The sequence below is a fragment of the Lipotes vexillifer genome, unplaced genomic scaffold (genome assembly GCF_000442215.2).
Source record: "Lipotes vexillifer unplaced genomic scaffold, Lipotes_vexillifer_v1.1 scaffold756, whole genome shotgun sequence".
In the NCBI taxonomy this organism is placed as follows: domain Eukaryota; kingdom Metazoa; phylum Chordata; class Mammalia; order Artiodactyla; family Lipotidae; genus Lipotes; species Lipotes vexillifer.
In genome coordinates this window covers 1,640,499-1,652,983 of record NW_006773042.1, presented here as the reverse complement: position 1 = coordinate 1,652,983, position 12,485 = coordinate 1,640,499, and the positions used below count along the sequence as shown (strand labels likewise).

The 12,485-nt window shown below is 41.2% G+C and overlaps 1 protein-coding gene across 2 annotated transcripts in view; it reads left to right on the top strand.

Moving 5' to 3' along the window:
* Window positions 1-9,905: 9,905 nt before the first annotated feature.
* Window positions 9,906-12,485, top strand: part of NCOA7 (nuclear receptor coactivator 7) — a 151,339-nt gene continuing 148,759 nt past the window's right edge. The window contains exon 1 of one of the 2 annotated variants that reach the window (XM_007447970.1): window positions 9,906-10,011. The gene's annotated coding sequence lies outside the window, so the exon portion shown is untranslated. The remainder of the gene's footprint in view (window positions 10,012-12,485) is intronic. The other variant, XM_007447972.1, reaches the window with a different exon arrangement.

The window sequence follows — 12,485 nt, the reverse complement described above, 5'->3', positions numbered from 1 at the left end:
TATTTCTAGGAAATAAAAAATAAAATAAATAAAATTAAAATAGCATATACAATTTCTAGGAGGATACGGGAGGAACTGTTGAATTTCTTCACTTGCCTAAACCCGGCAAATGCTCTGCGCTCTCAGGCGATCTCCGCGGCGACTCCTAAGGAGAAAGGCTGGATCCTCCAAATGGAATCCTCTTCCGACTGCCATGCTGGAAAAGACGTCCTGGGATTTCATCCTAATTATGTAACATGTAAATATCTATACCTAGACAATGTTAGTACTGTCCAGAACCTTGCAATTTGCTTTATCATTTTCTCAATCATCTAGCTGCTCTTTCTAAATCTAACCTCTTTCTCTCTCTGTGAATGTCTTTCTGTCTTTCCCTCTCACGCAGATGTTAAATCCCACTAAACATTTTACTAAATCTAACGGTAAGATTGCCACGGGCGGAGAGCGTTTCCCGGTGTAGAGCTTGGCACAGAGCAGATGCTCTCTAAGTGTGGGTGATGAAGGGCCTCGTGGCCTTTAGGACGCGACTGCTTAATTTACTTATTTGAGAGTCAGATTAACGAAGCTGGGAGGGCCGTGGGTAATTTGCTTAGTGAAGAACCACTGCACCCGGATCGGAGTAAACCGTTAAAACGCGCTGTTTCCATTATCCTCCTGTTTTTCAAACTGTTATTATCTGGGCAAGTGCTTCCTTTCTCCGCATTATGTATGAGAAACGGCCAGGAAATGATGCAATTACCAAAGGAGTCAAGAAACCTTCCAGCCCAGCCTCAGTTCGGAAGCCCTCATGAAATACGAGCAGAAGACAAATAGGATGTAACTCAGCTTTGAAAGCGCCAACCGTTACAGTTGGACAAATGTAACCCTGGAGACCCCGCTCCGCTGCAAAATGGAAGGAGGCTTAAGTAAAACAGATATAAATTTGTAATGAACTTGCGCACAACCTCCGGCGCCATTGTGAATTACAGCCTTCGTCCATCACCTAGAATTTAGGTGAGCCTGAGCTAGAATATTTTTTCTTGTTTTCAGCAACTCAGAAATGGAGTTTAGATTACTGATAAAACTTATCTAAAATTATTTAATAATATGCAAACAGGAAGATTAAAATGACTTATTAAGACTAATAAGTAAAGATGGAAACATCACCAGAAGAAATTTCTAAACAATTACTATATTTTAGATGGGACCCACACCCCTTTCCTATATCAAGGAATTTTTAGGAAATCGAGTGCAGTAGGTGGAGCTTTTACCTCTCAACTGGGGGTTTTCAGAGCTTAGCATGAAAGAGCATCTGGTTTTGAATTAAAAGATAAAGCAGATGTTACTTTTAGAATAATTTAAATTTGTTTTAATAGGTTTAGTCACAGTCTTGTACAAAAGGTACGAAAGGGTACAGCGGGAACCATCATTCCTCTTTTATCACTCTTCATTTCTTCTTCCCAGGGTTGACCGGTGTTAACAGTTTCTTCTGTATCCTCCTAGAAACTGTCTATGCTATTTTAAATTTTATTTATTTTATTTTTTATTTCCTAGAAATATCTATTTTTTTCCCCAACTTTTTATCTTGAAACATTCCAAAGCTACAGAAAACTACAAGTATACAACAATGAACACACATATACCCTTCATCTAAACCTGTGCTAATTTAGTAGTACCAGCATCCACCGTGTGACTTTTGTGCACTGAAATGTGGTTAGTAAGAGTTTAGGTGTTCTATAAGTGTTATCATTCATACTGGATTTTTTTTTTTTTTTGCCGTACGCGGGCCTCTCACTGTTGTGGCCTCTCCCGTTGCGGAGCATAGGCTCCGGACGCGCAGGCTCAGCGGCCATGACTCACGGGCCTATCCGCTCCGCGGCATGTGGGATCTTCCCGGACCAGGGCACGAACCCGTGTCCCCTGCATCGGCAGGCGGACTCTCAACCACTGCGCCACCAGGGAAGCCCGCATACTGGATTTTTAAGCCTTAGTATGGAAAAAAAAGAATGTAAAATATCTCAATAATTTTTACATTGAGCACATTTTAAATGCTAATTGAATGAGTTAAAATATTAAAATTAATTTCACTTTCTTTTTTGTCTTTAACCTAGCTACTAGAATATTTAAAATTATTGATATATATATATATATATATATATGGCTTGCATTATATTTCTATTTTATAGTACTAATCTAGATTCACCAGTTGTCAATATTTTGCCATATTTGCTTTCTCTTGATCTTTTTTCTGAACCATTTGAGGTTAGTTGCAGACACCATGATACTTTACTTCGAAAAACTATACCATATATTTCCTAAGAACAAGCAATACAATTATCACACTTAGGAAATTTAAATTTAATACAATATTATTTATGATACAGTTCATAGTCAAATTTTTCAATTGTCCTAACACCTTTTATACTTTTTCATTTTTTTCCAGGATCCATTCAGGGCTTATACACTGCATTTAATTGCCAAGTTTCTGTAGTCTCCTTCCTTTAATCTGAAACAATTCCCCATTTTTTTTTTTTTTTTTTTTTACAGCATTGAATAGTGGAAGACTTTTGCTTCAGAAAGTCCCTCAATTTAGACAAATATTTCTCTTGTCAGGAAAACTACCTTAAGCTTTATGTCCTTCTCAGTGCATTATATCATAATTCAAATAATGCTGATGTATTGTGTTATCTCTAATGGTAAATGTGATAGGCAGAATAATGGCTCCCACAGAGATGTACCTGTCCTAATCTCGAGAATATATGAATATTACTTCACGTGGCAGTAGGAATTTTGCAGATGTGTTTAAATTAAGGATTTTGAGAGAGAGATTATCCTGGATTATCTGGGTGGGCCAGAAATCATCACAGGGGTCCTTTTCAGTCAAGGAGGGAGACTGGAGAGTTGGAGTCCCAGTGATGTGATCCCAGGAAGACACTACCAGCGTTTAACTGGCTTTGAAGATGGAGGAAGGGGACCATGAGCTAAGGAATGCAAGGGGCCTCTAGAAACTGAAAAAGGCAAGGAAAATGTTCTCCCTCAGCGCCTCCAGAAAGAAAGTAGCTCTGCCAACACCTAGATTCTCACCCATGTCAGAATTCTGGACTACAGAACCGTAAGATAATAAATTTGTGCTGTTGTAAGCCACTAAGTTTGTGGTGATTTTTTTACAGCACCAACTGTTTGATCAGACACGAAACAGTAAGTCTGATCACTTGGTGAAGGGAGGTGTCTGCCGTATTTCTCCATTGTAAAGTTACCCTTTACACTTGTAATTAACAAATATCAAAAAAAAAAAAAAAAGCAAATATCACCATGGAAGTCATACTTCGAAAATGTATGAATGTTCTGTTCCCCCGCAAAATTTCACCCAGTGGTTTTAGCATCCACCGATGATGCTTGCCTGAATCAATTACTACTATGTTGACTGCAAAACAGTGTTATTTTATCATTCACATGTAAAGAACTTTCCTTTCTGTCCTCCCTCTTTTTATTCTTTATTTAATTTTAAAATATCAGTTTGGACTCATATTCTTTTTTTATTTTTGTGGTTTTAGTCAGTGTTATAATCTACTGCTGTCATTATTAATACTTAAATTGCTCCAAATATGGCCAGAAGGAGTCCCTTTAAGCTGGCTCCTGTATTCTTTTGACATGTCCCTATAAATTTTTGAGCATTTCTTTACTTTCTAGCATAAGATGGTGCAGGCACACCCTCTACTTTGTAAACTGATTTATGGAAAATTAACATCTTTATGCATGTATCTTTTCTCTTTTAATTTCCTTGTTTAAAATTTTACATGAGAAGGGGCAATACTCTACATATTCTTCTGTAACCTTTTTTTAAATTAATTTCTTTTGAAGCATGTCCATTCTTTACATAAAGAATTTTTTCATTATTTTTGATAACTGCATGGTATTCCATTGTATAGATATTTTATTAAAGTAGTTTTATATCATTGGTCATTTAGATTATTTTCAATTTTTTGCTGTTAACAAAGTACTACAACATGGTGCCACATAATAGGCATTTAGTTTTTATTAACTGACCCACAAATGACTTACCTTATGGACTGCCAGTTTCTGACTTGAAAATGTTATATATTGGAAGAAAAATCATGGCATCCAATTCCAGTTCTTGTTATAATTTATGGGCAATTTAATTTTTCAACTTGATTTCAACCTGACTCAGCTATTCTTCTTCTGTTCATTAATTTGTTCATTTGCTGAACAAATATTTATTGACTGTCTATTATATGTAAGTCACTATGTTAGGCACAGGATGCCTGATCTTGAAGTTTAGTCTGGCAGAGTTCAAGTAAACAAGCAATTACAGTCAGTAGAGTAGGGGATAGTAAAAGAAACGTTTGACTATACTTCAATTTAATAAGTTCATTTAATACATTAAAAACATGTTATTTATCGCACATACTTTGCTGATAGGAATGTAAAATCGTACAGCCACTCTGGAAAATAGTTTGGCAGTTTCTTATAAAATTAATTATGCACCCATCAATTGTACCCTTAGGCGTTTATACCAGAAAAATGAAAATTTATGTTCACATAAAATCTGCACATGAATGTTTATAGTAGCTTTATTCATAATAGCCTAAACTGGAAACGATAGAAACATCCTTCAGTGGGTGAATGGTTAAACTGTGGTACACACATACCATGGAATATTTCTCAAAAAAAAAAAGAACAAACTATTGATACATATAACAACTTGGATAGATCCCAAGGGAATTATGCTGAATTAAAAAAAAAAAAGCCAATCCAAAAGGTTATACACTGTATGATTCCATTTATCTAGAATTTTTGAAATGACAGAGATGAGAACATATTAGTGATTGACAGGAATTAGATGGAGTGGGGAGGAGGATGGAGGTGACTGTAAAAGGGTAGGTGTGGTACCTTTGTAGGAGTGATACAGCAGTCCTGTAGCTCGGGGTCCCCAACCCTCCCTGTCAGGAACCGGGCCGCACAGCAGGAGGTGAGCTGCAGACAGTGGAGCTTCATCTGCTGCTCCCCACGGCCCCCCATCGCTCACATTACCACTGAACCATCTCTTCCTCCACTCCCACCCGGTCCGTGGAAAAACTGTCTTCCATGAAACCGGTCCCTGGTGCCAAAAACTTTGGGGACCGCTGCAGTAGTTTATCATGGTGGTGATAGAAGAATCTATACCGATGATAAAATTGCATAGAAATCACACACACACACAGGCAAGAACATGTGTAAAACTAGTGAAATCTCAATGAGCTCTAAAGATCATACCAATGTCATTTTCTGGTTTTGATATTTACTGTAGTTATGCAAGATGTTATCTTTGGGAGATAACGGGGGGGGGGGGAAACCTGGGACTTCCCTGTACATTTTTTGCAACTTTCTGTGAATCTCTATTTCCTTTGAAAAATTCCCTTTTCAGCTTATTGCACTGTAATTTTCTTTCACTCAAATAAGTCCAGTAAACAATCACCACTTAACATCACTTTGAGTTTAGGGATTCATTTCAACATTTTAAATTATATCTTAGCACAGTATCTTAGCACTAGATTATTTAAATAAGTTTTTCAGAAATTATTTAAAAAAAAAGAATTCTCAAGCTATTAAATAGACTATTTTTAGCAGAAATAAGGCAGCAGAAACTGTCCAAGGGTAGATACTTTTTAATTAACTGTGAATAAAAGAAAGGGACAAATTTTGGCGGGGGGGGGGCTTATTCTAAATAAGCAGCCATACGTTCTACCTACTAACAGGCGCCCAGACAGCAATCCGTTCCTATATACGTCAGTATTTCTTTCTCAATACATTCTGGCAGGCTCTTTCTCTTTTCAAATGACAAGGAGATTTCTACCTCCTCTTTAGACAAGATTTCTACCTCTGCTTTATAACAAGCCGAGAGAAGCACTGAACCTAGGCCTATCCACAAAAGAACCTATTTACATTCTTCTCAAAACTCAAGATGGTATCTAAGATGTTCTGGACCAATGACCCCAGTTGTGAAAATAAGCTACTGCCTTCAACACTATTAAATAGTGAACTCTATTCTGCCTCTTTAGGTGCAAGATGGCTCCCCCACATACCTCCAAGATGTCATCAGTGTTTCCCTCCCATGGAACTCCTGTGTCTCAACTAGCCTACATCAGGTGTGTGCAAGGAGGTGTGTTTCTCTTTGTGCTAGGAAAAGCAGGATGGGTTTCACCACTAGAGAATGAACTTTCTTGGTGCTGGTAGATTAAACTCACCAACCAGTACAAAAATCTCCGCTTCAACATCTTTACCGAGAAAACTCCCAAAGAAGTTTCAATTCTTTCTGTAGTTGTGAGCTCATTACTTACCAGGGAGCTTTCATTTTGACAAGGTGTTGCAGCAGTATTTGCCAGTGTTTCTGGAACTCCAGTTTCATGAGAGGTTACTAGTGCTGTGGTTAGAAGCAGACATACATACTTCATTACAAAACTATTCTTGGGTAGATATGTGAGAAAAATACAGAACACATTTGCAATAATGGTTGCTGTTGTTTGGTGATGTTCCCAAAGATGTGGAATTCATACCCACCTCCTCCAGGAAGTCCCTTGGGTGAACACCTGATGCCTGAACTCAGGGATCCAGTTGTCTCCCACTATCCAATTCCTGCCCTGAGGAGCAAAAAAAAGGAGGGCAAGTGACCCTCTTTTCTTCCTATAAGAGCTGAAGGCCTTTCTGCTTCTCTCTGTCTACCCCCAAAGTCTCACCATACAGGGCTCTTTACCTCAGAAAAAGTGAGATGACAATTCTGCCTAAATTGCCCTAAAATGGCCTCTACCCTTCAACAGAGATAGAAAGATCAGTTTTCATTTTTAATAGAGGCCCTCATATCCATAAAATCAGTGTAGCATTGCAATTTTTCATCAACTCAGCATTTACCAAGCACTTTCTATTAGCTAAGTACAGTGAGGGGTGCTAAGGATACAATTTTTTAAAAAGAAAACCTTTATTATAATAATGTATATTGCTATAGAAATACCTAAATTTTCTTGAAGGTCACGTTCTAGACTTTAGCCTAAGCATCATTCACAGATTATTTCATTTAATCCCTATATCCACCCTGAAATTTGGTACTATTATCATCCCCCTTTTACAGATACAGAGGTTAAGTAATTTACCCAAGGTCAGCATGTGATGGAGCCACAGTCTGAAGCCAGAGCCCGAACTCTTAGAGATTATCCTGTTTTTAAGAAGTACACGTTCTAATGAGGTTTGATCTGTAGTGTACTAAGATTTCCCCAATAACTTTATATACTATATCTTATTCTCCCAATTAAAATTTCACCTTCTAGTTAGAGCAGTGCTATCCAGAAGAATTTCTGGCAATAATGGAAATGTTCTATTCCATGCTGTCCAATGAGTAGTCTCTAGCCACGTGTGGCTCTTTAGCACTTGAAATGTGGCTAGTGAAATGAAAAACTACATTTTAAATTTAATTTAGTTTAAATTTAAATGGCCACATGTGGCTAGTGGGTAATGTATTGGACAGCACAGATCTAGAGGATGAAGAAATGGTTTTATTTCTTTGGATTTCTCTATAAAGACAAGGCTTAGGCAAATCAATAAATGCTGAGTTAATGAAAAAGAATAAATGAACAATCATTAAGGGGGAATTTTCTCCCTCTTTAAACTGTAGAGCAGAAATCTTTATTCTACCGTGACTTTCATTGTAATAAAATGTTATAATAAGCATATGATACAGCCTGCAGTCCTAGAGCAGTTCATGAAGACAGTAAAGAGGATCCTTAAATTATAAGCAATGTTTTTCAAAGGCTGACAAACCATTTATAATTGATGGTTACTACTTTTAAAACACATAGTTATATCTTTGCCTAATAAAAAAAGATCACTGCTTAATTTTTTTCTTGACAAAATCTGGGGTCCATAGAGAGAAAAACAAAAGGGAACTCTTGGTGGTGAAAGGATGGAAACAGTCAAGAACTGCAACTCAATGGACATTTCATGCAGAAACTACAGACTAAAGCAGACCTCTTTACAAATGTGAGACTCAGCAACTGCCAAATTCTCGTTAAGTGACTTTGTTTTGTCACTTATTCATCACATATATACATATAGATTCCCATAGTCAATTCGTTCTGAATATGGGGCTAGATATGATGAATAGGTACTTTTGAAAATAAACTGGGGCTCTAGATCAAATCAGAGTCTCTGGAAGTAACCAAGTCATGTGCCCTGTGTTTCCTGATCCATACACAATGCAGTTCCTACCCTGCTCCCCACTGGATGTCCACTTTAAAGAACTCATCTCAAAAAGTCTTAGCAATTTTATCACAGTTTGTACTGCTATGGAACATGTCTCTTCTTTGCCTGTTTTTAAAAAATTCATCTTAGATTTCAAAATCATCAAAGAAGTGTGAGAGCAGCTCACTTTCTCTGGTGATCCCAAACCATGTTCTTCTGATTCAATGAAATCAGCTCTTTATACCTCAGAAGCCTAATTTTCCCTTGGAAATAATTTGCAAATAACATAATGAATGCCTAAAGAGAAAAGAGTAAAATACCCAGTTCTTCACATTCAAACCAAAAAGATGTAAACCTGAGGTCCAATTTTCTACATGCTCAGTATATCATGGGCGATTATTCCATATTTTGCAAGATAACATAGCATGACCACTTGCAACTGAAATCCCAAAGCCATCACTGTTAAATGCTTCGCTCAGTCTTCCACGAGAGGCTGTTACAGCTTAAGCAGCATCAACAAGCCAGAGGAGGCCGCTATCTAGTGTGCCTGTGTGTCTGGCCTCTGACACACCAATGTTATCGCACCAGCTGCAGGCTCCACCATGAAGTTTTTTTCTGTGCGGAAGGGTAAACCTCACGGCCAAATCCTCCTAGTCATCTTGCAGTGCTGGTCATGGGACCGTAGAAGGAACAGCTCCCAGATGGGGATGGGAAGCTCACAGGCACTGCCCCGCAGCTGATGCAAATCTTCCCAACCCAGGCTCTCTCGGGTCTTTGCCAAGAGTCGTCCTGGAGGGCTCAATTGCTACGTCCCTATTGCTGTAATGATAGCAACTTGGCAGCATCCGGGGTGCTGTGCCTAGGATGGGAGAGGGAGGGGGGAGGAGATGGTGGGCCCCTTTGAGAAACACAACGCCGTTAAGGACAGAAGGATGAATTTATTGTGACCAGTGGTCCCCGAACTGGAAGGAAACTCAAGGCTTTAAAGCTCAGGGAGACACTCTTCAACTCCAGCTCTGCTCTCAGGGCCTTATTCCCACGAACAGTGGTGGCCACAGCGAGCCAGCTGTAGGAGATGCAGCCCGGGGAGAGGTAAGAAGACCCTCCCAGGCTTAGCCGCCGGGCGTCCGACCGCCGGAGTCGCAACGAGCTCGCTCCCGGGAGGCGTCACAAAGGGCTGAGGCCTGCGGAGGCCTAGCGCGCACCTCTCCGGGGCGGAGCCGCCGGGCTCGGGCTGGGGCTGCGCCGGGGCAGCGGAGGCTGCAGCCGCCAGGGGGTGGCGCGGCTGCCCAGACCGCCAGCTCGGAGGTCGCCGGAGCAGGGAGGATGCCGCAGCTGCGGCCCGAGCGGCCGAGCGGAGCCGCCGAGCTCCCCGACCCCCGCCGCAGCGGAGGGGCGCAGAGCCTGGCGCGGGCCGGGCGGAGCTAGAGGTGGGCGTCTGCACCGCGTCGCGCCACCCGCTGCTCCCCGCCTCCGGCCAGGCCCGGCAGCCTGTCGTGGCCGATGTCCTGACTGCGGGTGCATCTGCAGGGTTGGCTAGGCACCGCGCCTGGGGAAAGGCCTGAGGAGTCCCCGCGGCGGCCGCGTCCAGTAGCGCCGGACGCCGGTCCCTCGGGGCGCGCGCCTGGGCGCTCCTCCCTCCTGCCCCAGCACCGCGTCACCGCAAGGTCCTCCCCCGACCCCTCCTCCCACCCACCCTGGAGGATGCGCTCCCAGGCGCCGAGCGGCAGAGGCCACCGCTCTCAGAAATGCGTGCACCGGCTCCCTTTTTCCCGGACCCGAAGAGCCGGCGCCCCCGCCCTGTAGGTAAGTAGGTGAGGCGGGGACTAGCCCTCGCAGCCGCCCGCTGCTGATGCTGCCACTGGGTAGGGGCGGGGGGCCGGGGCCAGGACCCGCCAAACTTGCCTCCCGCTGGAGCTCGGTGCAGCGCTCGGAGGTGTCCTAATGGCGCTGGGCGCAGCCCCCTGTTAACCTGACAACCTCCTCTTGAGCTCGGGAGGCCCAGCTGTGGCGAAGGAGAGCTTGACCCTTCCCCGCCCACACCCTGGGCCCCGTGGGGTGCGCGCTTCGGGCAGGGGCGGGGAGGATGTGTTGCTGTGTGGATTATTGGGTGGTGAAGGGAGAAATACCATTGAATTTTCAGGAGCTCAGGTGGAAATATGTCACCGTATTTTTTCGGCTTGATGAACAGATGCGTTCTTCCTGTTCTCTCTCAGTATGTAGCCACGCACAGCGTTATTTCAGCGGCATGGAGAAGTCGCTGTGGATTTTTGTGTATTTCAGAGTTGGCAGGCTGATATATAAAATTGATGCCTCCAACCCTTACAGTCAACATTTTAGGGCCAGTTAGAGAAGGCTCCTCTAGCAGTCAAATATTCAAGAGCTAGATGAGGCTAAGGAATTCTTGTGCTGCCTACTTGGGAGCCTTCGGCTTTCGTGAAGAGCGTGGCAAGTTTGATACAGGTGTAGGGAGTTGAGAATCTGCTGGAAGGATGGACGGAGTCGGCCAGCAGAGGCAGCCTTGGGCGCAGCCTAGCTTCCAACTAGATGTTAATAAGGTCTGTATTTCTGAGAAACTGGTTATAAATTCTTTTTTCTCTTCCAAGTGTAAAGTTCATACATCAGAGCTTTTGGCAAGATTATCTCTTCACAGGCTATCATTTTTAAATTTCGTATTAAGCAATAAGGTTTAGAGTCTTGGAAAGTGGATCATTGTAAGCGCCAATTTTATTAACGTATTAAGGTTTAGAGCTTTGGAAAATGAACCGGTGTAAGCTCCAGGAGGACAGTGTCTTCGTCTTGTTCAGTCCTGTAATCCCCTAGTCTGATGAATAGTGGGTGCTCATTAGTTATTTGTTGAATGAACTGTGTTTCAAGCTTCATCCAAAGACAATTTAGGATTAAAATGTGTTTTCCTGTGGCCGTTGAAGTTTAACTGGATTTTAAAAATTACTTCTTTGTATAGTCAAATTCGGTTATCCCAGCATTTAAGTTGAATCTTGACATTTTTAGGACCATATGTTATCCTTCTTTAATGTGTTATTAAATAAGGTAATTCTCCCCAACTCTTAATATAAGTTAATTTCATTTCTAAGCTTGCAATTTTTTTCTAATTGGTAATCAAACTTATTTTAATTAAACTCTAAAACACAATTAAAAAGTACAATTCATGTTTAAAGGAAATTCTAGGTTACTCCAGAGGTAACAATGAGTTGGTTAATAAGTGACATATTAACTCATTTTAGAGTTGAGTTGTTGTGGTTGACCTAATTATAATGTATTTATTACAGGTAAAAGTGGAAATAAAGCATTTAGAAGTGTCTGTGATTCCTAAATGATTCAAAATACATGGTATAGATACACATTTTCAACTGCATGGTTTTCCTCAGTGTATAAACATATCAGTTTTCAAGTTTGACACCCAGGGTGGTTGTGACATTGCAGGTTTGGAAGGTCTGGTGCCTCTGCTTTTAAATCTTATGTTATCTTGAAATAATCAAGGATAACTGCATCACATTTCATTTGCTTTATTTTTGCACTGTGATACAATATTTCCTGTTTTGTTTTTATTTTCCTGTTAGGTAAGTTTTCTGAGTCAGTATTAACCTTTTTTCAATCACTTTGTTTAACAGAATTATCTGGGAGTGGTCCAGTCACTTATTTTCTTTCTTTCTCTTTTGTCATTTTAATACCTCTTCACCGTCCTTACTACATATTACCCAAAAGACTTATTTTCACAAAACTGTGGTAAGCCCTAGTTTATTACAATTGCTTCTCCAGACTACTTGGGCTCTTCCTAGATGGTAAGGAAATAACACTTTTATGTAAAAGGTAGTGAGATTGGGGGAACCAGCAGTGGGAGGGAGCTTATGAAAAATATGTTATGATTTATTCAAACAGAGCAAAAATTCTCCCGTGAAATAAAGATAATTACATTTTACACATCTTATATTTGTAGTCAAGGAACTTGAGCAGTTAATTTATATTGTTCTTCCTTGCTCACTTTAAACTTCTCAAAAGAGCCCTCCCCTGTGGTTACAGTAAACTCTCTTTACTTTGTTGCAGATAATAAACACTTATTTGTTCATTTAACAAAGAGAAGTTGAGCACTTGACTGTGCTGGCACTCTTGACCTTGAAATCAGTTCCTAATGTCAGAATGGAAGAGGCATTTTTCTGTGTGTGTCCTGCATCCAAATGCGTAGCGCCCCTGCAATTGAATGACTCACTACCTGGGTCCTGACAAGTGAGCCCCCCCCCCCCCCCCCTCCCCCCCCCCAC